The following is a 23234-nucleotide window of genomic DNA, read 5'->3' as shown; positions in this document are numbered from 1 at the left end:
GCTTTTCATATGTGACATAACTGTTGAGATGGGGGGCCGGATTTAAAGAAACTGCAGCTTCAAACATCTATGACGTGTTTCAGTTTCGCCGCGTTCAAATCAATTAACTGGCGCTGCGGCGAATTGGCGAGTAAAACAGCAATAATGAATTCCGCCGTCAGCGGGATTCACTTACGATCGCGGCTTCGCCAATTCGCAAACTTATGTCTTCGTGCTTATAGCAGTTTCACATAGCGATGTGGGCTAGTGGATTAGTGCACACATCACATGTCTGTAATTCATCTCCCTCTGCTGTAGGTTCGAGGCTTACCATCTCCACCTACTTTTTTTATTTTCTTTTTTTGTTTATATTGCTAAAATGTAACGGATTACATCATATATATTGCTAAATAATGTTACACTCAGAAGCGCTTGCAAGCTTACACCATTTTAAGTGTTTTTTTGATCTTGTCTGTGTGTCGAATCGATCTTATGAAGGAAAGTACCAAAGGCAAGTGACCAAACCCCTACCCTACTTCAGGGCAAGATGAAACCTCACAATTTTACCATGGTCTTCTTCCCACATTCCATACAATGTTTAGTTCTTTAGCTATATGTGCTTTTTAGCCTTAACACACTCCTTTTTTTCCACCATACAGCTTTATTCTGCACAATAGCTAAGTGCTTTGCAACTTCACTGCAGTTCACAACGTCATGGGTTCAAATCACATCACTACACTTGGGATCTCTTTTCACTCTCATTTTTTTAAACAGTTTTTTTAAACTATCTTGAATTTGGGGGGGGAGGGGGGTGTCCTACCCAAATTTCAAGCACATCAATGGAAACAACACAATTTTGATTTTATGAGTGTGGTCCTAGTTTTATCGAGATGCAATTCTTTACATATTTACCATGGTTCTTACAATTTCTTGACCAATAAACATAGGTGTCTGATATTGGACTCTCTCCATATTTCAACAACACAGACCCTCATAGTCCAACACTACATTTGCCTCACACCTCAACACAACACTGTCACATCCCTACTCTACATTACAACCCCTCACATCACCAGTACAAGCAGCATGCAAAGTGCAAAACTCCGGCCTTGGCAGCTTAATGGGCCATACACTAACAATTTGTCTAGACTTTTTCCTGTAGACTTAACCAAACCATATAATAGAAGCTCAAACCTCAACACTTTCAATTTGGATGCAATCAGGCAGGCCCTTGCACTACATAGAAAATGTCAATCTGAAGGATAAAGTCTTCTCTAAATCTTACAGTGTGGATGGCCCTTTTGTCTGTAGGCACCCACACAAAACAAAAAAACACATGTTCAATTCTAATGTATTTATTTATTTGAGAATGACAGCAGAAGGAGGGATGCAGCAAAAGAATATTGTCACTCTCCAGTCCGTGTGCCTTTACAGCGCCAGACCACGATCTTTGCTCCATGGCTACGGGATTCTGATGTCTTCCACAACTTCCGGCAGAGTTCAGAATCCATTCTGCACCTCTACCAGCTCATAGGGGACAGGCATGGCAAGGTTGCTGGGCAGCTTCCAAGCCACTTTCGAAGTTCCAGGGTGTTCATGTTGGTCATTGGCCATGTGCCTTACCAAATATCCACTGACCACAAAAGAAAATGAGTGGAGTCCATCAAGGTGGGTTTCTACCACCTACACCCGCAAGCAGTACCACTCCTGGAAAAATAAAACAAAGGATAAGACATTTCATAATGAAAATCACATCTTAATGCCTGTTTGCTTCATTCTGAACTTCATTTAATTTCGACATCACGAGTGAAATAACACATTTTATGCCAACTTACACAAACCAGAAATCATTAATGTAAACATTTGAATACACACCTGTGACGCCAGACAGCCCATCACCACAGGCTTCCCATGGTACGTGCCATGATTCCAAGATGTTGATGTTCTGGAAAATTACAACACCATAAGATACCAAGCAGCCGTTCATGTTATCAATAACTACACAGGTGGCATAGACACAAATAAACACCTGCCAGCTCTTCTCAGCCCTTTACACTATTCACAATACCAACATGTTTATGGTTAGAGGTGCATGTTTTTGCTCAAGTAACACAATTTTACCAATGTTGACTACACTTTATCTACAATGGCAAGTGTCATTGGCAGATGATAATCACCCTCTGTCTCCCTGTGAGTGGCACCTCTGCTAACTAGCTAATTAATACACATGCCCTATCTTGACCGGTTACAGTACTTACATGTAAAGTGGCTAGCAACCAGGGTATTCCGGGTGGCCATACCGGCAGCGGTGCTCCGCCGCCTGGGGGCCGCCGGCTGACGGACCTCTGGCTCCCTCTCCTCCGTCAGCTCCCAAGAATCATCCCGGGCAACGCACATGTTGTGCAACACGCAGCACGCCAGGATGATCTTGGAAGCCTTTGTAGGAGAGTACAGGAGTTCACCCCCAGGCCGGGCCAAGCAGAGAAACCGGGACTTGAGAAGACCTATGGTCAACTCAATGATACTCCGGCTTCTCCGCAAGGCCCTGTTGTAATTCCTCTCTGCTGGGCCCTGGGGGTACCTGATTGGAGCCATCAGCCACGTCAGCTGCGGGTAACCAGCATCCCCTGAAAAATAAGAAAAATATACATTAGTTATTCATATCATGTGACTTTAGATGACTCCTCAAAATGGGAGACAATTAGGCATTTTACTAAACAACCTGCTCGTCTGTTTGCAAAAAATCATATGAAACATCTCAACTCTGTCTAACTGCCTAAATCACTAATACAAATGGGAAAAAGGACACACAAAGTGGTGGGTTTCTCTTGCAAGTTCCAACTTGGCCCCTATTTTGTTCCTATTACATTAGCCTAGGTCTTACTTCTGGAATATATCTGCAACTAGAGTGAGGAAACCAATATTGACTCACTTATGCAAAGTACTTTGGGGATATGGCAATACCATTGGAATCATTTGTCGGTTTTCTTTGGGTGGCTAGAGGACACCATTTACACATTGGTTAACCACCTTCATTGGACTCAAAGACAACTTTGCAAATCTTTCTTTTGTGAGCTGCTAAGCTGCTGATCTGGTTGTGTGTGAACAGCTTGACAACTCCTAACACATCCATTTTAGGTAGGCTTTGCTTAAATCAGGGTGTACACCGATGTAGCTTATTCCTATGTCTATGTAATCTTACAGTTTATGTTGTTAAGACAAAATACTTTACCAATAAGCCACCCTTCGGGCATTTGTCCACTTTCAAACACCTCGTACAGAGTACTTGTTCTTAACATACTGGAATCATGGCACGACCCTGGGTGACCAGTGTTGACACTCATGATGCGCTGTTTGGCCTCACACACTAATTGGACGTTCACGGAGTGGTACTGCTTGCGGTTCCGGTATTCACTTTCGTGGCTCCTTGGGGGCCTAATGGCTATGTGGGTGCCATCGATTGCCCCTAGGAATTGCGGCATGTGTGCCCGCCGGTAGAAACCCAACTTGACTTCATTCCACTCATTTTCATTCTGTGGCCAGTGGATAAAATTGGGCACTATATCCACTATGGCATTAATGACCAACATGAACACCCTTGAAACTGTGGGCTGGCTAATGCCCATGATACTTCCCGAAGTGGCTTGGAAGCTGCCACGCCCTAAAATATACAAAGTGGCCAGCAATCTGGCCATGCCGGGCACCGCATGGCCGCGCTGTGTGTCCGGGTCAATTTTCTCTGCTATGAGCTGGTAGAGGTGTAGAATAGTTCCTCGCTCGAGCCGGAACTTCCTCCTGACATCAGAATCCCGCAGCTTGTCCAAATAGATCCTTGGAGCAAAAATGCGTGGCTGGCGAGGTAAGGGCACACGGACTGGAGGTGCTGCTGCTGGAGGTGCTGCTGCTGCTGCTGCAGCTTCCCCACCTTCTGCTGCCTCCTGTGCCAGGGCCTCCTCAAACAAGGCACCAATAAATGCCAGCATTGCACCATCTAATGCGTCTGGGATATCGTCCTCCATTTTGAACGCGCAAATTCGCGAATGCGCAGATATATATAGAAACGGCCGCTAATTATCACACCTGTGAGCCAGCTATAAAAGGAGCACATGGCCAATATGGCTGCTGGATGTTATAGATCGATGTTTCTTATGTGCTAGCAAGACCCTGTGACCCACAACCTACATTATCTGGAGGTAAGACAATTGTATCTCTCTCTCCCAAAAAAAAGGAAGGAGACAATTTGTACTTATCTTGGGTGTGCTTAAGTTGTCTATGGTGAATCCCCTCCAACCCACAATAGCTTGGGAACCCCTCAAGTGTCTTTTAATCATTGGCAGTTGGCCCCATGTGCATGTGGTTTGGACATGTGTTTTCTCATGTTTGTTAAAGGTGTGCAGTCTAGATTTGGCATCTAAACCTGCCCCCTTACCTTCCCAGCTTCCAAAGACACCATTTTTGCTTTCCTGATAACTGTAATTTATTATGTGCACGTATGTAGGTCATGCGATTTCTCATGTATGTTTAATGTTTGCAGCCTCCTTTTGCCTATAAAGGATTACACCACCACCACCACCACCACTGTGTTTGTGCCATTAGGTAAGTGTTTGGAGGGCCTCGTGTGATTTGTACCCCTATGCGTTTTCTTATGTGTTTTTTTTTTCCATTTCTTTGCAGCCTCTTCTGCTCTTTGCCACCACCACCACCACCACCACCACCACCACCACCACCACTGTGTTTGTGCCATTAGGTAAGTGTTTGGAGGGCCTCGTGTGATTTGTACCCCTATGAGTTTTCTTATGTGTTTTTTTTTTACATTTCTTTGCAGCCTCTTCTGCTCTTTGCCACCACCACCACCACCACCACCACCACCACTGTGTTTGTGCCATTAGGTAAGTGTTTGGAGGGCCTCGTGTGATTTGTACCCCTATGAGTTTTCTTATGTGTTTTTTTTTTACATTTCTTTGCAGCCTCTTCTGCTCTTTGCCACCACCACCACCACCACCACCACCACCACCACCACTGTGTTTGTGCCATTAGGTAAGTGTTTGGAGGGCCTCGTGTGATTTGTACCCCTATGAGTTTTCTTATGTGTTTTTTTTTTACATTTCTTTGCAGCCTCTTCTGCTCTTTGCCACCACCACCACCACCACCACCACCACCACCACCACCACCACCACTGTGTTTGTGCCATTAGGTAAGTGTTTGGAGGGCCTCGTGTGATTTGTACCCCTATGAGTTTTCTTATGTGTTTTTTTTTTACATTTCTTTGCAGCCTCTTCTGCTCTTTGCCACCACCACCACCACCACCACCACCACCACTGTGTTTGTGCCATTAGGTAAGTGTTTGGAGGGCCTCGTGTGATTTGTACCCCTATGCGTTTTCTTATGTGTTTTTTTTTTCCATTTCTTTGCAGCCTCTTCTGCTCTTTGCCACCACCACCACCACCACCACCACCACCACTGTGTTTGTGCCATTAGGTAAGTGTTTGGAGGGCCTCGTGTGATTTGTACCCCTATGCGTTTTCTTATGTGTTTTTTTTTTACATTTCTTTGCAGCCTCTTCTGCTCTTTGCCACCACCACCACCACCACCACCACCACCACCACTGTGTTTGTGCCATTAGGTAAGTGTTTGGAGGGCCTCGTGTGATTTGTACCCCTATGCGTTTTCTTATGTGTTTTTTTTTTCCATTTCTTTGCAGCCTCTTCTGCTCTTTGCCACCACCACCACTGTGTTTGTGCCATTAGGTAAGTGTTTGGAGGGCCTCGTGTGATTTGTACCCATATGCGTTTTCTTATGTGTTTTTTTTTTACATTTCTTTGCAACCTCTTCTGCTTTTTTTGCCACCACCACCACCACCGTGTTTGTGCCATTAGGTAAGTGTTTGGAGGGCCTCGTGTGATTTGTACCCATATGCGTTTTCTTATGTGTTTTTTTTTTCCTTTTCTTTGCAGCCTCTTCTGCTCTTTGCCCACTACTACCACCACCACCACCACCAAGTCTGTTTGTGCCATTAGGTAAGTGTGTTCTGTAACTGTTCACTAATTATACTGTATATGAAGAGCAATCTGCAAATCCTGTTTTTTCTGTTTTCTCTTTTGTCATTTCAGATTTAGGAGTTTGGGGCTCTTTGCTGCTGCTGGACAGCCAGATTCTCTGCCCACCTCGTGCTCCCATGGCCCCACCCACTGGAAGGATGAGAAGGGGCAGGGTGGCCAGGGGGGCCAGGGGGGCCAGGGGGGGCAGGGGGGGCAGGGGGGGCAGGGTGGGCAGATCGTCTGGCTCTGGTGTGAGGGAGGCTCCAGCTGTATCCATGAGGGAGTCCACCATCCCCATCCCGGAGGAGGAAGCCGGGGGAGGTGTTAACACACCAAGTGGACAAGCTGGCTCTTCTGACAGTAGTCCTGGAGCGGGTCCGTCCACCAGAGTCAGCTTGTCCACATTACCCCGGCTTCCCCGTTTCACCCACAATCAGTGCTGTGCCCTGGTCCACGCCTATATGGCCAGATATCAGGCGATACATGGGACCAGGGCCGCGTCTTACTCAGTAACAGAGAAGAACAGATTGTGGGATGAAATCCGGGATGCTGTAAATGCACTGGGTGAAGCACCTCGCCACCGTGACAGTGTGCGGAAGAAGGTCAACGACATCTGTGGGTCCGTTCGGAAGAAGCTAATTGCATGGGCTGCGGAGGGTCTTTATGACCGTCAAGGTCGGCTGGATGAACGTGCACGAAGTTCTCTCTGGGATTATCAATTACCTTTCTTGAACATCATAGGACCCGATACCATCTTTCCCAGAGAGGACTTAGATTCGGATGCTTTGCACCGAGGTAGGATATTATCTTGGATGTCAATTGTGTGAGTTGTTTGGAAAAGATTAACTACTATCCTATGTGTGACATTAAGAGAATGTGATACTTGCCCTTCCAATTGTCCTTTTTTTGTTTTCCCCAACCTGCAATTTGTTCATCTGTAGCACGGATCTCAGCCCCTCCACAGCCCATGCAGCTTGGCGAACCAGACGGACTCACAGGTGTTGACATCAGTGCTGACCCTCCTCCTGCTAGGTCCAATATCATACTGTGCCAAACAATGTAGATGTTTTTTTTTTCCAAGATAGCTCATATTGCTATGTCCTTTACAGAAGATCCGCAGCAGGGAACACACCCAGTGCAGCTAGGCCTGGAGGAAGGTGTTGGTATGTCTAGTCAAATAATGTTTTTTTGAATCTTATTAACCCCATTAACACACATGTTTTTTCTTATGAAAGAGTGTTGCCTTTTAGATGTTTACCCTGCAAAACACAGTTGACAGCATTAATGGGTGCCGTCATTAGTAGGCAGACCAAGCCTTCTTAACCTTTGGGAGGGTTTAGCAAGTGTCCTATGAGCCCAGGAAAGCACTTTTGAATGTTTGGCCTCAATGCTTCATTCATGAAGCTAGGAGGGCAATCTGGCCATAATCATTACTGACTAAGGTTATGTACTAAACATGTTTTTTTTTTTTTGTTTTTAAAAGAACATCAGGCCCCTCTTGACGTTGCAGCTGGAGTTGGATCAGGAGCTGGCGACGATTCTGCATCCAGTGCTGTGGTATGTGATATAAGGGAACAAGGGGCACATGTAACATTTCAATGGTAGCATTGATTTTGGACTAGATGTGGCTTACATTGTGTGTGTTAAATTAGTGCTATGACATTCTGACGATGCACCAGCACAACAAGAGTTCTATCTTGAACATCAGGGAATTATGTTATAATTTGGTGTGCCACTAATGTTCCAAAAACATCCAGGATCTTTAAAGTCCGGCCCGTCTTTGATTTTCCAGGTCCAAATTCATGGGTATCGTTTGGTTGGGTTGTCCTGTAGCCGATTGATGGCAAGATTTTAGACAACATACGTAGATGTATAAAGTCATTGGTGTAGTAACAGATTTACCAAAAGCATAAACAACCTACCACACCAGGGTTAATTGGGAACACCTTCATGTTGAATCTTTTTTGCCTTTGTCATATTAGTCATACCAATATAATATGTACCCATTATCAGAAGTGTTGCTAGCTTGGATAATCTTACAATGAACAAGTACTCATTAGAAGCACATCAAACTTTTCAACGTTCTGCTTGGGGTGTTAAGTTGTCAAACTAATCTGAAATATTTAGTCATGATGTTTGATAATGATTTGGTCTATTTCTTCTGCTTTCAGGTAGCCTTAGATGCAGAGGGATTGTCACCTACCCAACTTCGTCCATCTATGCTGGATGTAGCCGAGAGGCTGCTTGATGAGTATCAGGTCCAAAATGAGTTAAGGAGGCGTACTCAGCAATCTACTGAGGCAGTACGTCTGCTCGGGCTCATACAGGAATCTGTAGCAACAATGGTACAGGTTCACCAGGATATGTTACAGGTTCAACAGGATATGCGTAACAGCTTGGTAAGTTTAGCAGACCAGCATCAACGGGATCGGCAAAGTGTTGACACTCAGGTGCTGGCCACACGCCAATGCCTGTTTGGATCTGAAGATGCCCCATTGGCAGAGCCCTCCCAAACATCTCACTCACCTGCCACTGCAGGTTGTGGTAGTGGGAGGGTAATGCCAGTGTTGGCCACTTGTCAGGCAGCTGGGGATGGGACAATTCCTCCTGTAGCCACTCCTAGCACTTCACACTCCGTTCGGACTCCCACACCCCTCAATGAGCAATCCTCCTGCACAACCTCAATGCGCACTGGTTCCACAGTACCCCTTCCACCTGACTACATTCCCTCCACACCTTTATCACTTCACTCCTCCCCAGGCCGTTCTTCTTTTTTGTCACCAATGCGACATGTCGTTTGCCCCCGCACCGTGGACCACAACAAACAATCAACCACCACTCCCCACACATCTTCACAACCCTTGCACCACCAGCAGCATCAAATAGCCTTGGAGCAGCAACGATCCCATCTCATGGTAATGGCACACATTGCCCAAATGCTTAGGCTGACCCCAGAGCAGATGACACTATTGGCCGAACATCTTCTGTCTGGGACATTTCCAACGTTCAACACCCTGCATCATCAGCAGCCTCAGACAGAAGATATGATCCTAATGGGCCACTTGAGCACAACTCTACAGTTAACCCCAGACCAGATGGAACTATTGGCCCACCATTTGATGGCAGGAAACTTAACAGTGCTCACCACACTGCTTCAGGCACGACCACCAACTTGATTTTTTGTTTTTTTGTTTAATTTGGTTTAGTTTTGTTAATGATTTACATTGGCCAATTTTTTGGGCCATTTTTTTTTTTAATTTGAGGGTGGCACAATATGATTTATTATAGTGCTTCTTTTGGGGATGAAATAAAATTTTATGCAAAATGATTAGTTTGTGTTTGCTCTTTGGTTTTTTAGGAGTGTTGGTGGCCAAGTAATGGCCCTGGTTAATGTAGGCATTTATACACACGTGCTTCTCTATCTCCAAACATATGATTTCATGTAAATTTAGATAACTCAATGTTCACATAACGACCCAAGAAAAGGTCTCCCTTCAAATGTAGCTTCAAAACAAGTCTCAAGGCTAACATAAACCAAAGCCAACATACTAACAATTACAGACCACACCACTCAAGTAAACAAATACAACACAAAAGACATTCGATGTGTACACCAAAAAGAAAACTTGGGTAATAAAATAAATGTTTTAATAACACATGTGGGTGTCTACCAACTGTAGCGTACAAAAAATATATTACAATATATAATAGAATGAACTAAATTGCCAATGTAACATTTGTGTTGCAAAGAGCAACATACTTAAATTTAATTTAGATAAACATTTTAAACATTTTTTATGTTTTGACATCATTTTTTGGAAGGTTTTCACAAAAACAATTCTTTTTTGTAAACATTTGTGGTTTTGTTGTTTGCCCTAAAAACAACAAGGCTTTTTTGTAAACATTTTTGGTTTAGTTTGTTACCAAAAACAACAAGGCTTTTTTGTAAACATTTGTGGTTTTGTCGGTTGCCATAAAAACAACAAGGCTTTTTTGTAAACATTTGTGGTTTTGTCGGTTGCCATAAAAACAACAAGGCTTTTTTGTAAACATTTGTGGTTTTGTCGGTTGCCATAAAAACAACAAGGCTTTTTTGTAAACATTTGTGGTTTTGTCGGTTGCCATAAAAACAAGGCTTTTTTGTAAACATTTGTGGTTTTGTCGGTTGCCATAAAAACAACAAGGCTTTTTTGTAAACATTTGTGGTTTTGTCGGTTGCCATAAAAACAACAAGGCTTTTTTGTAAACATTTGTGGTTTTGTCGGTTGCCATAAAAACAACAAGGCTTTTTTGTAAACATTTGTGGTTTTGTCGGTTGCCATAAAAACAACAAGGCTTTTTTGTAAACATTTGTGGTTTTGTCGGTTGCCATAAAAACAACAAGGCTTTTTTGTAAACATTTTTGGTTTAGTTTGTTACCAAAAACAACAAGGCTTTTTTGTAAACATTTTTTTTTTTGGTTGCCAAAAACAAGGCTTTTTTTTTTTTTTATTTTTTTTTGGGTCCCAAAAAAAGGGTTTTTTTTTAATTTTTATATTTTTTTTGGTTGCCAAAAACAAGGCTTTTTTGTTATTTTTTTTTTTTTTTTGGTGCCCAAAAAAAGGGTTTTTTTTAAATTTTTATATTTTTTTTGTTTCCCAAAAACGAGGGTTTTTTTAATTTTTTTTTTTTTTTGGTCCCAAAAAAAAGGGTTTTTAATTTTTTAATTTTTTTGTTTCCCAAAAACGAGGGTTTTTTAATTTTTTTTTTTTTTTTGGTCCCAAAAAAAAGGGTTTTTAATTTTTTAATTTTTTTGTTTCCCAAAAACGAGGGTTTTTTTATTTTTTTTTTTTTTTTGGTCCCAAAAAAAAGGGTTTTTAATTTTTTAATTTTTTGTTTCCCAAAAACGAGGGTTTTTTTATTTTTTTTTTTTTTTTGGTCCCAAAAAAAAGGGTTTTTAATTTTTTAATTTTTTTGTTTCCCAAAAACGAGGGTTTTTTTATTTATTTTTTTTTTTGGTCCCAAAAAAAAGGGTTTTTAATTTTTAAATTTTTTTGTTATATTTTTTTTTAGAATGTCGAAATGTGACAGTTAAAAAACATTGTAAAATTAACCAAACAAATTAAAAAATAAAAACTATAATCTTTTTAAGGGGGAAACATTCCTGACAAATGGCTCCTGAGGGGCTGGATCGGCCCCATAAGTTTCTTCCAAAACCAAGATTCTGTCGATGCACCATGTTACGTATTCCAAAAGGACCTCATAGGTGAGGTGCGTGTGTCCTGGGTAGAAAAAGACATGACAATTAGTTTTATGCAAAATGATCCAAACAACGATTGTAATTAATGTGCCTCAACAAATATGCTTAGGAGTCTATTGGTTGGCTTTTATCAACACTCTGAAGCAAATATGCTAAATTGCTGGTGTAAACCTTAAACTCAAACTTTCACAGCAAATTGTTCAAAAGGTTACATAAGATGGCTTGGAATGTTAGTAGCAGTTTCACCAAAGCTAAGTAAAAGGCTTTTCTTCATGTCAACACAAGCAATCATTTAGAAGAATGTAAGGTGTTTTGGGTTCAATTGGTCAACACGATACATGTGCACACATTTATCTCTATCACCATTGGAGTTTGTGTAGCGTTCTCTCTCCCTCTTACTGTCTATAGATTGAACCTGACACATAGTAGAGACTTACCCTTTGGAATTCGGAGGGCCAGTTGTGGACGGAGCAGATGTGTCTGCTCCCCTGATCTCCTTTCCGCCATCCCAGCTGTGTTAAGAGAGAAGAAAAAGTTTATCAACAAATGGACTCACGCTAACTGTAGGTTAGGCAGTCATGAAAACGCTCTAACACCCACTCATTACCCCTCCACATTTCCCTGAAAGTTTTATTTAGACTTTGATATGGTGGTGATGCAGATTTGTACAGTGCAAGCGTCATTCTACTGGGTGAAGCTTGTAGCGTTAAGGATACGTACTCCCTGCTTTTGTGCTGATTGTGTTTTTCGGATGTTTTTGGTGCCTCAGCCCTGCCTGTTCTAAGTGTTGGAAACATATTTTGGGAGGGCTGTGGAAAACTAATCAGGTTAGACTTACACTCTCTAGGTTTTTGGGGACAAGATAAATAACAATCCTCCTTTTTACATGGCCCCTGTACACACCTCTAGGCACCTCCCTCCTGTTGGTTGACCCCACAGCAGGCAGCTTGCTATGGAGGCACATGAGATGAAGCCAAGCACCCTGTGCCTGTTCAGGCACCTAACTGTGAGCCAGCCTTGCCCCCCTCCCTTCCGATGGTCTCAATGATTAGGAGTGACAGCATCAGGAGGCAATATTGGCATGCTGTCACCTCAGTTAAGGAGGAGGGGGAGTCTGTTCCAGACAAGTATTAGTGCAAAAATGTGGACAGTAAAAAATGGTCCCAGTAAGTCTGAGGGGGAATATGCACACCTATCACTTGGAATACTAATGCATAGAATGCATTCACATAAAGAACCTGCTGCCTTTAGAGGAACTTGAAGCCTGAGCGGGGACATACACAGTTAGCATTTCTCCACTTACTAAGTAGACACATTACTGGAAAAGCACACAACTTACCATCATCAGTTTTTTTTTGGGCCCCCGAAGTTGATGGCGTGGCTGGCTCGGGAGAAACTGCACAAAAAGAACACAAATTGTGAACTGGAATGTGGTACATTACCGAGGAAGAGTATTTATGAAAGATTGACAAACACACATTTTCAGTGTTGACTAAATCAGGACATGATTAAATTACAATGTCCACAAAAAATTTACAAGTACAAAGCACACCATTTCCAATGTAGAGAAACTAACACCAATTTAGAATAGGGTGGCTTGAGATAACTTACAAAAGATAACATGTCCTGTAAAGCTCCCCAAAACCACCTTGCAAACATGAAGGTTAAGCAAGAGTGTTTCATGACCAACCTTCCTGTCACATATAGCAAAACTACACTTGCTTAGACTCCAACTTAGATTATCCTAGATACACATCATCCTAGCACACACAATTCATGTGAGAATCTAATTTTAGGTACTTACAGACTAGTTCAGGGGAGCCTGGAGTGGGGGAGGATGGGGGAGACCCTACATGGGGGGATGGTGTCCCTTCATGGGGGGATGGCGTCGTATCTCCTAGAAACACAAAGACACAAATACAATCCTTTAACCAAAGCTATTTGATAAAGGCACACAGAAAGTAGTTGGGAAACATTGAAGGTAGTAGTTACTTTGGACTGGGTAAGCAGCAGCCCCTCTTCCCCAGTCCTCCACAACTAACATCCTCAATGTCAGCTGCTACATAACCCCAATGGCAAAATATAGATATTACAGCCCTTAGATTTCCCAGGACACATTGAACACACAAACACATGTAGAATACTTACTTCCCATTTGAGGAGAGCCCAGGTCCTCATCCGCTTGAGACCAATTGGCCTCTTCTTGGGCACCAATGTGTTCCTGGCCCGGATCCAGGCGACTTGGCCCTGCCTGAGGCTCCTCTCTTGCTGAAGTTACATCAACCACAAAAGAAAACAAAACAAACAATCATTCCTCCAAGTTCGACCTAATACACAACACACCAGCACATCCACATTACTTACAGGGGGCCTGAGAAGGCTGAGCCGCAACATCCTGATCACTGGTTTCTAAAATAAAAGAAAAACATTATATATTATTTATGGACACAAATAGGCAGTAACCTCTCATCATGCTAGCACCATACTCAATGCCCCTACAATTCAGAACATAGAAGTGCACTTACACCAATGAGATGCATTGACCATGTTTTAAAACAGGAGGGCACCATGCAAATTAAGCGGGCGCCTAAGGCCTCGCACCTACAGGGGCCTTGCGGCCAGTGGCGGAGCACCAACATTTCGAAGGGCGCAGTCAGGGAAATCTCCCAAGTAAAAGATTGCTTTCAATCCTCGGATCAAAAAGTTGCAGCAGTGTGCTGCAGTCCCTTCACTGCGTCTGCCAGGTGTCTGTTGTCCGCTGACACTTACTCCTCCTTCTCTGCCTGGGGATTGGCCGTCTGATCATGTTATCCTAAGATGTGGAGGAATCGGTAGGTGTGTACCTGCACCAGTAGGAAGTGACTGGCCGGTCAACTCACTCTGCTATCATCATTTGTTGCTCTGGGAGGAGAGCTCCGCCCTGGACCCGGAACATACAGGTAACCCGGCCCAGACTTGATATTTTGCAGGCTGGTCATAGATTTGTTGTGTCCACTATGCAAAGGGGTTGAGTTGCCCAAGGGAAGTTGGAAGAGTCTGAAAATGGTTGGTGGAGGAGGAGGAGAAGAAGGCCCTGGGTGGCTGGGGGACAAGGAGAGGGCCCCTGGGTGTTTTCTAGAGGAGGAAAGATCCACAATGACGCCAGAGTCAATTGCCAAGGAAGAGAGTGGAGCTGAGCAAGTCCTGCCTATCTGACCTGAAAGCCAAACATGGTGTAGATGGAGCCCTTTGCCCTACACAATGACAGCACCAGAGGTGGAAGGTGAGTGGTAGCGGGTCTTTGACATTATAGAGCATATGGACTCTGTCCATTATTGGTAGTTTTGTTTGGAGTTGTCCTTTAGATGTTTAACTGTGTTGCTTTTGACCCGAGCTGTGAGGGACTGAGGTATGACAGCCCACTATGCTGAGACTTATAGTGCCCTAGAATGTTGAGGACTGAGGAATCCTTAGTCCCTAACAGAGGGCACTACAAGTCTTAGCATAGCAGGCAGTATTTCCTCATTCCCCTACAGAGAGGATTACAAGTCCAAGCAGGTAGCCTTCTGCAGTGGGACTTGTTGTGCCCTTGACTGTGGTGGACTGAGGAAGGGAAGTGTAAGAGGGTCTCTGTAAGCTCAGATGTATGGGGGAGCTTTGGGGAACACAGAGTTCCCTTTTACACCAGAGTCCCCAGCTTCCCCCCTCAAATAATGGTTCCCAAACTCTCCTTATATCAGAGTCTTCACACTTCCCTCTTACAGTGTAGTAAGTCTGGAGACTCCGATGTAAAGGGGGCTCTGTAAAATGTGATTAGAGATTAGAAATTTCTAACATTTTTATTTTCTACTTACGATCCACAATTTTCAGCTGCTCAAATGGCTCGCTGCCTCTGATTGCGTATTGGAGTGTGGCCGTCCTCCTCCTCCCCTTCTTCACCAAAAGCACAAGAGGGTGCCGTCCGTCCGCTTTGGCTAGAAGCAGAAGAAAAAAAAGAAACATAAAAAATACGAATGTACATAGTAGTATTAAAGGTTGTGAAGAGACACTTGATGGAGGTAGGAAAGGTAGGAGCGAGAGGGAGGGGGGGGGGGGGGTGTTGGTATTAGTGTTGTTGCATAGCTAAACACATGTCCACCTACCCAAAAAATTGTAACCTATCTGGTCACATGTAATGTATATTTTTACTTACCGGAGATTTGCTCCACAGCCTTTAGCAGGAGCCTGGGTGAGCGCCTTTTGGCATCACTCCAGGCCCGCTGCAGATCCACTATATCAGGCAGGAACTGAAATCTCCGCTGCAGCCTCATCCGGAGACGACACATCATCTTGTGCTTTTGGTGAAGATGCGTATAAACTTTATCATACCCCCAGAGGAGGAGGAGCTGTGGAAAGAGCAGTGTATGTTTGAGTCCAAGTATGTCCAAAATAGTACAGTCTTCAAATAACATGCTAGGTCGTCTTTGAGATATTGTAGAACAAAGAATTCCATTTCTGGTGATACATATACATCGATGTCCAAATCTACCTCCATGACATAGGTTGCCCCACACTGGTGATTTCCTCTACATGATATAGCCATTTTCTCAATTGGCCTTTCATGACACACCCAGGGCCGCCATCAGGGGGGGACAGGCAGTCACTGTATTTACAACCTTATTGCTGTCCATTTAGCAGGGTGCAAGTAACTTTACACACATGTAGCATAGGTATCAACTTTTGTCACCATGTTAAAAGGACAGCAGTATGGGTAGCATTACAGTGACTGTTATTAGTCCAGGCTCACTAAACTAGCCAATGCTTGGAAAAGCAAGCCATGCAGATTGCTTTTCAGGTCCCTTTTAACACGAGCTGTCTGATTGGGTGTGGCTGTTAATTTTTAACGCAGACCTGATAAGCCCCTCAATTCTCCTTTATGGAGTGTTATATGTAAATGGGATTGCTTCATTTGAGATGCAGATTTAAACTGTGTATGGCCAGGCTGAAGGTACCCAAGTTGATTGGTCGATCACCTGGAGGACAACGTACAACCAGTCTGTCAGATTTTACACACACTTCTCGCTAGCATCTCTTGTAGCCACTAGCAATAATCACTGTGTTTTCCTGGCAGGGGCAGCACCAGGAGAACACAATGGCTCCGCAGGAGGGTTTCCCCTGTCTGTGTTGATGGTGGAATCAAGGCAAAATGTTTTTCCTGCAAGCCACGGGACAAACAAAGATAGTTTTTTAATGAATCCATGATTTTGCCAAAATGGAAAAAAAAAGATGTTTGCTTTGTATATTCTTAAGTTTGCTACATAACTAGAACATGTAACAGTGTTATATCATTGCAGGAGATTTCCCTTCACTTCCTGTCTTGGTGTCACCAGGACAGGAAGTGAGGGAATCTCCCGTGGGGATATAGCCAGCAATTCTTTCCTTTTATATATACTATGGACATTATAAGGCAACAATTGCAAGCTATTTCCCCACAGTGATATTCCCCTCACTTCCTGTCTTGGTGACACTAAGACAGGAAGTGAGGGAAAATCTCATGCAATGATATCACCCTACTAGAAATTGTAGTTCCGTCTAAAAAGTATACATAAAGTAAGCACTTGGTTTCCAAAGTGGCAAAATTATGGAGGAGTTAAAACCCCATAGTGTGATCGGGTAATCTGACGGTGTGTTCCTACACTCCTCAATGTGTCTGTTCATTAAGCTGTGCTGAATTATCCTTGATTCACAATTCCTGCAAGAGTTGCACATGGTATGTGGGAGATGCAAATTTAAGGTGGCATAATTATCCACACAATCACACATAATCCTTTTTAAAGGTCCCCAGCAGAATTTGATGGCATAGTGGTTCACAGCAGTGCCATCAGATTCCAGTTAGATCTGTAAATTAACAAAGCAATGTGATCTGGGGGTGTATTTAACTTGCAATGGACACCCCCATTCATTATCATATGGCAGTGTGAGATGGGTGTGTTGGGAATGTGATCCATTGAGACAAGTGATTATACACTCATGTGTTTCTTTTAGAGGTGATTTGTTCAAGGCAATCCTTTGAAGACATGACCATTCCAGATTTTTGTGATCACTGATTCCATCTCAGGTGAACCAATTAGCTGCTGTGTGCAGATCCAGCTTATGATGGTAAGAGTGTCAGACAAGACAAACGGGGCCGAGCTTGCAGTGTGTATGGATGTATGTAAGGCAATAATTTTTGGCATTATGCATTTAGGGAATATAATGTTTCTAATCTTGCATATATGAAAAGGGTCAATACATTTGTCTTTATCTAGACAGATTCCAAAGCGTCAGAGCAATCTGTCACAGATAATTGGGTTTCATTTTGTGTAAAAGTTGAAACGAATCAAATCTATCTATATACAGGCATAGCCCACTTTAAGTACACAATGGGACCAGGGCATGTATGGAAACTGAAAATGTACTTAAAGTGAAGCAATCCCTTTTTTCTTTTCTCGATGCATGAAAATACACCAGCTCCATTGTAAATTTTGGCCACATTGACATAGCCTTACTCCCAAACCATGTGGGAGCATGTTAAGGGGATCCAGGACTATGACATGATAGATTACCTAGGCAAGCTGGCCAGCCACAAAATGGATATGGTGTAGTCCTGGGTACCCTGTCGTTGCTCCCTAAGTTTGTTATCCCTGTCACTTATGGTTTGTGAGCAGTGTCATGGCAAGCTGAACAAGCTGTGTCCTTACTCACGATTGTATATAAAGTGAGTGTACTTAAAGCAGGGTATGCCTATCTATATCTATATAGAAAGTTCAGAGATGTGAACCTGTTCCCTATTATATACACTAATATATGGTATATAACATATTCTATAATGTATCTAATGTATATATATTGTATATAATATATACATAGTATATATATTGTCTAATATATATATTTTGTATAATATATATTTTTTAGATACACATACATACATACATACATTATATATATACATATACATATATATATATATACACACATACACACACACACACACATATACATATTATATATATATATATATATATATATATATATATATATATATATATATATATATATATATATATATATATATATATATATATATATATATATATATATATATATATATATATATATATATATATATATATATATATATATATAGGGAACAGGTTCACATCTAGGAAGTTTCTATAACAGGAAGCTTCTAGATCACGTCTAATAGGCAGAAAGTGCATGCGCAGATCAGCAGACCAAAAGTTTCTTGCACACCCGCTAGATAAGCGACCCACCCAGCCACCATCCCCCATCCCCCATTCCGCACCCTGCACATTCACACCCCCTCCTTACCTTACACACAAATGCCACTATTTCGGCTGTAAACAGTGCAGGAGCCATGATGCACACTTACGACAGGGCCTGGACAATTTCCGGAAACGTGTGCACGCACCAAAAGTTTCGTTTCCGGTTTCATGTATAAATGTGAGAACGCGGTTTTGTATATTCGCGAATTCGCGAATAGTGAACATACACAACCATTAAGCAGATTTAACTTAGAAAAAGAAATACAAATACATACATTTGTGGACACCAGAAAACTTTATTTAGACACATGAAGACATTTTAAAAAAAAAATTGGAAACATGCTGTTTATTACATTTGTATTTTTCAAACCAAAACAACCTTTGTACAACATTTAGACCATATACATCGACAAAGAGCCCATAATCAACAGATGCATGTGCAGATTGACAGAATTATGTTAACAGCAACAAATACTTACAGAGAGTCAACACACAACACAGCCAAATCTCACCTCCATAAATAACAAAGGGCCAAAAATGTTACCCATAAAACATGTGACACACAAATATATTGGACCTCTTCGTAGGTCAAATCTTTCCTGATGTCTGAGTGAGCTATATATAATCCAAGCAAACACACCCAGAATGGTAACGCCCAGTCCAAAAATTAACTGTGTGTGTCCTGTGTGTTTTGGAGCATGCTCAGTTGCCAAAACAAGGGAAATAGAAATGAGGAATAGAAATGTATGTAGGTGTGTATAGTATATGTGAATTGAAAAAATTCTCTCTTGAAGTTTGCTAGTCATTATTTAGAATGTTTAGATACAGGAATACATACATATATATACAATTACGTGAGAGAGAGAGAAATATATATTTAGGTAAACAATTGAAACACACCTTTTGGGATTTGGGAAGTGAGATTGTGACAATTGACCAGATATGTAAGCCAACAATCTGACTCATCACTCATGAACATCCCTAAATTTGGCGTGGCAATTATATCAGGCGTTCTTATGTGCATTTTGGCTGGCGTTTTCACAGGCGTTTTGACATGCATTTTTTGGGCAGGCATTGTTATATGAAATCACCTACAAAAGCCCCAAAAACAGACCACAAACACGTACATGTGAACGTAGCCCGTTTGGGGGCGTTTGAGGGGGATTTGTCCAGCTCAAGGATCAGCTCCCAAAACAGGCAAAAAATCCAATCCTATTCAGTTCAATGGCCCCTGTTCCCATGTGAGCATTTTGACGGCATGAGGAAAACACCCAACGCTCACTGAGAAATAGCACAATGATTAGGGAGTCTGCCTTCCTGCTGTAGGTTTGTAAGTTCGAATCCGGAAGGTGCCCTCTGTATGGGCAACACTTGGATATCTCCAATCCTCCAAAAGTTGACATCATTAATTTTGTTCATGTTTGAAAAAGGCATGTGTATCAGCAAACTTTTAATCTAAAGACATGAACAAAATACAAAAGATGCCACATAAAGTCAATATGTAGCAATATTGTGAGCTAAAGCTCTATTTGTTTGTTGGGCATACTTTGCTAATTAGCCAAGTATAAGGGATATATATATATATACCTTCAGTTAAATGTGTAGTAAAATGGTAACACTTGGCCATACCCATATGGAAGAAAAGGTAGTATTTGCAATATATTTCTAAAAACATTCTTTGGAAACACATAAAATATTGTCAAAATTGTGACATTTCCTTGATATGTGTGAAATGCTAATAATCTTTCTTTGAAATATGTTTTACATCTATTTTTTTTCTATCTGACGACCAATTCCCCAATGTAATATTTTGTGGGTTTTTTCAGAGAATGTGGAGGTTCTATATAAACACTGTAGATTTGACTGCTATGATTTCGGAGTTAGCAGGAAAGGTGTATGGAATGTGATGGTGTTTACTAAAGGATCCCTTGTTGGAAGTGTGCATGTTTTTACAATTCCGCCGGTTTTTGCCATTTTCTATGGGCGAGACAGCGGATTTGCAAGCGGTATTCAAAAAAAAAATGACCCAAAATCGCGCTGGCGAAATTTTTTGAGCCAATTTGGCGTTGCGCATGCGCACATTCGCGAGTTCGCAGCTCGCGGCTGGAGGAGCTGTTTAACCTTTCCACACTTTCGCAGATATCTCTCTTTCTAAGTCAGTTTTTGAGATTTTTTAAACGCAAGTCATCTCCAAATTGACTTCCACACCTTCCACAGTGATTTGGGATTTTTGGGGGTACAGGGGAAAATTTGGCTAAACTTTAGTCGAGCTTTTAGCTGGCGTGGTTTTAAGTCGCGCTCTGACCATATTGCATCTTAATGAATCTCACACTAGGCGCTATTTTCCGCCCGCCGTTCTTTGAATGCCAATTTCAGACTTAAATAATCGCCGCTTCGCAAAATCACGCCGAAACGCCAATTCGCCGTACTATGAATCAGGCCCATAATGTCTGTACAGTTGTTATAATATGCATTTGTATATTTCCTTGTAGAATGTCGGTCTTCTTGGTCTCTTTGGCCCTGAGGAAGCCCTAGTGCGAAACGTGTCGGCTTACTGGGGACCGCTAGACTGCGCTTTAACAAAGACCACTGTTACCTACATGGATTCTATGTATCAGTGCTTCCACATGGAGTATTTTTCTACAAATGTTTTTATTATGTATATCTGAAGTTTTTTTATATTTTTGAATCAATAAATATGTCTTTTTTATGAACAAATTGTGTTTTGATTGTAATCATCCCTTCTACATTGGCCTCCAGGCCCGGACTGGGACAAAAAATAGGCTCGGGCATTTTAGGCTGAGCAGCCCATTTTTTTTTTTTTTAAACAAAATGACCAATGATGAACAACTACCGGTTTCTCTATGTTTTTTTAGTTAGATTTAGCCTGCACATCCATGCGATCCGATTCTGCGAATCGCACTGCGTTTTGAAAACTGATTGCGGGGTGTCGTTAACCTAACATACACTCCGCAATCATAAATGTCATCAGTTCAAAGTTAACCATGAATAATGATCCTATAATTATGCTCTCATTCCAGTGTGCAGGGTCATATATTACACCTGTAGTAAAATCAAGGTTTTTGTTCACAGGCGCCCCCAAAATGTGTATGTAGTTTCTTATGGTATTGGTGGGATAGGGGTGACATCCGTAGCAGTGGTGGTGGTGGGATAGGGATGACATCAGTAGTGGTGGTGGGATAGGGATGACATCAGTAGTGGTGGTGGTAGTGGGGATAGGGATGACATCAGTAGTGGTGGTGGTGGGATAGGGATGACATCAGTAGTGGTGGGATAGGGATGACATCAGTAGCAGTGGTGGTGGGATAGGGATGACATCAGTAGCAGTGGTGGTGGGATAGGGATGACATCAGTAGCAGTGGGAATAGGAATGACATCAGTGGCAGTGGGAATTGGGATGGCATCAGTGGCAGTGGTGGTGGGGATAGGGGTGACATCAGTGGTGGTGGGGGATAGGGGTGACATCAGTGGCAGTGGGGATTGGGATGACATCAGTGGCAGTGGTGGTGGGGGATAGGGGTGACATCAGTGGCAGTGGTGGTGGGGGATAGGGGTTACATCAGTGGTGGTGGGGGATAGGGGTGACATCAGTGGCAGTGGTGGTGGGGATAGGGGTTACATCAGTGGCAGTGGTGGTGGGGATAGGGGTTACATCAGTGGGAATAGGAATGACATCAGTGGTGGTGGGGATAGGGGTGACATCAGTGGCAGTGGGAATAGGAATGACATCAGTGGCAGTGGGAATAGGGATGACATCAGTGGCAGTGGGAATAGGGATGACATCAGTAGTGGCGGTGTTGGTGGGGATAGCGATAACATCAGTGGTGGGGATAGGGATAACATTAGTGGCGGTGTTGAGGATAGGGATGATATCAGTGGGAATGATGAGGATAGGGGTGACATCAGTGGCAGTGGTGGTAAGGATAGGAATAACATCAGTGTCAGTGGTGGTGGGGATAGGAATGACAATGTCCACTGCCACCGATGTCATCCCTATTCCCACCACCACCGCTACTGATGTCATCCCTATCCCCCCCCATCACCACTGCCTCATGGGAGGGGGGGGAGAGATCAGGCAGAGGTATGGCGGTGGGAGAGATGGGATCAGGCAGAGGTATGGCGGTGGGAGAAATGGGATCAGGCAGAGGGATGGAGGTGGGAGAGATGGGATCAGGCAGAGGGATGGAGGTGGGAGTGATGGGATCAGGCAGAGGGATGGAGGTGGGAGAGATGGGATCAGGCAGAGGGATGGAGGTGGGAGAGATGGGATCAGGCAGAGGGATGGAGGTGGGAGAGATGGGATCAGGCAGAGGGATGGAGGTGGGAGAGATGGGATCAGGCAGAGGGATGGCGATGGGAGAGATGGGATCAGGCAGAGGGATGGAGGTGGGAGAGATGGGATCAAGCAGAGGGATGTTGATGAAAAGATGGGATCAGGCAGAGGGATGGCTGTGGGAGAGATGGGATCAGGCAGAGGGATGGCCGTGGGAGAGAAGGGATCAGGCAGAGGGATGGAGGTGGGAGAGATGGGATCAGGCAGAGGGATGGAGGTGGGAGAGATGGGATCAGGCAGAGGGATGGCCGTGGGAGAGAAGGGATCAGGCAGAGGGATGGAGGTGGGAGAGATGGGATCAGGCAGAGGTATGGAGGTGGGAGAGATGGGATCAGGCA

The sequence above is a fragment of the Pelophylax lessonae genome (assembly GCF_965119305.1).
Source record: "Pelophylax lessonae genome assembly, chromosome: 8".
Classification (NCBI taxonomy): Eukaryota; Metazoa; Chordata; class Amphibia; order Anura; family Ranidae; genus Pelophylax; species Pelophylax lessonae.
The sequence above is the reverse complement of the archived record's forward strand: the minus strand, read 5'-3'. Positions refer to the sequence as shown.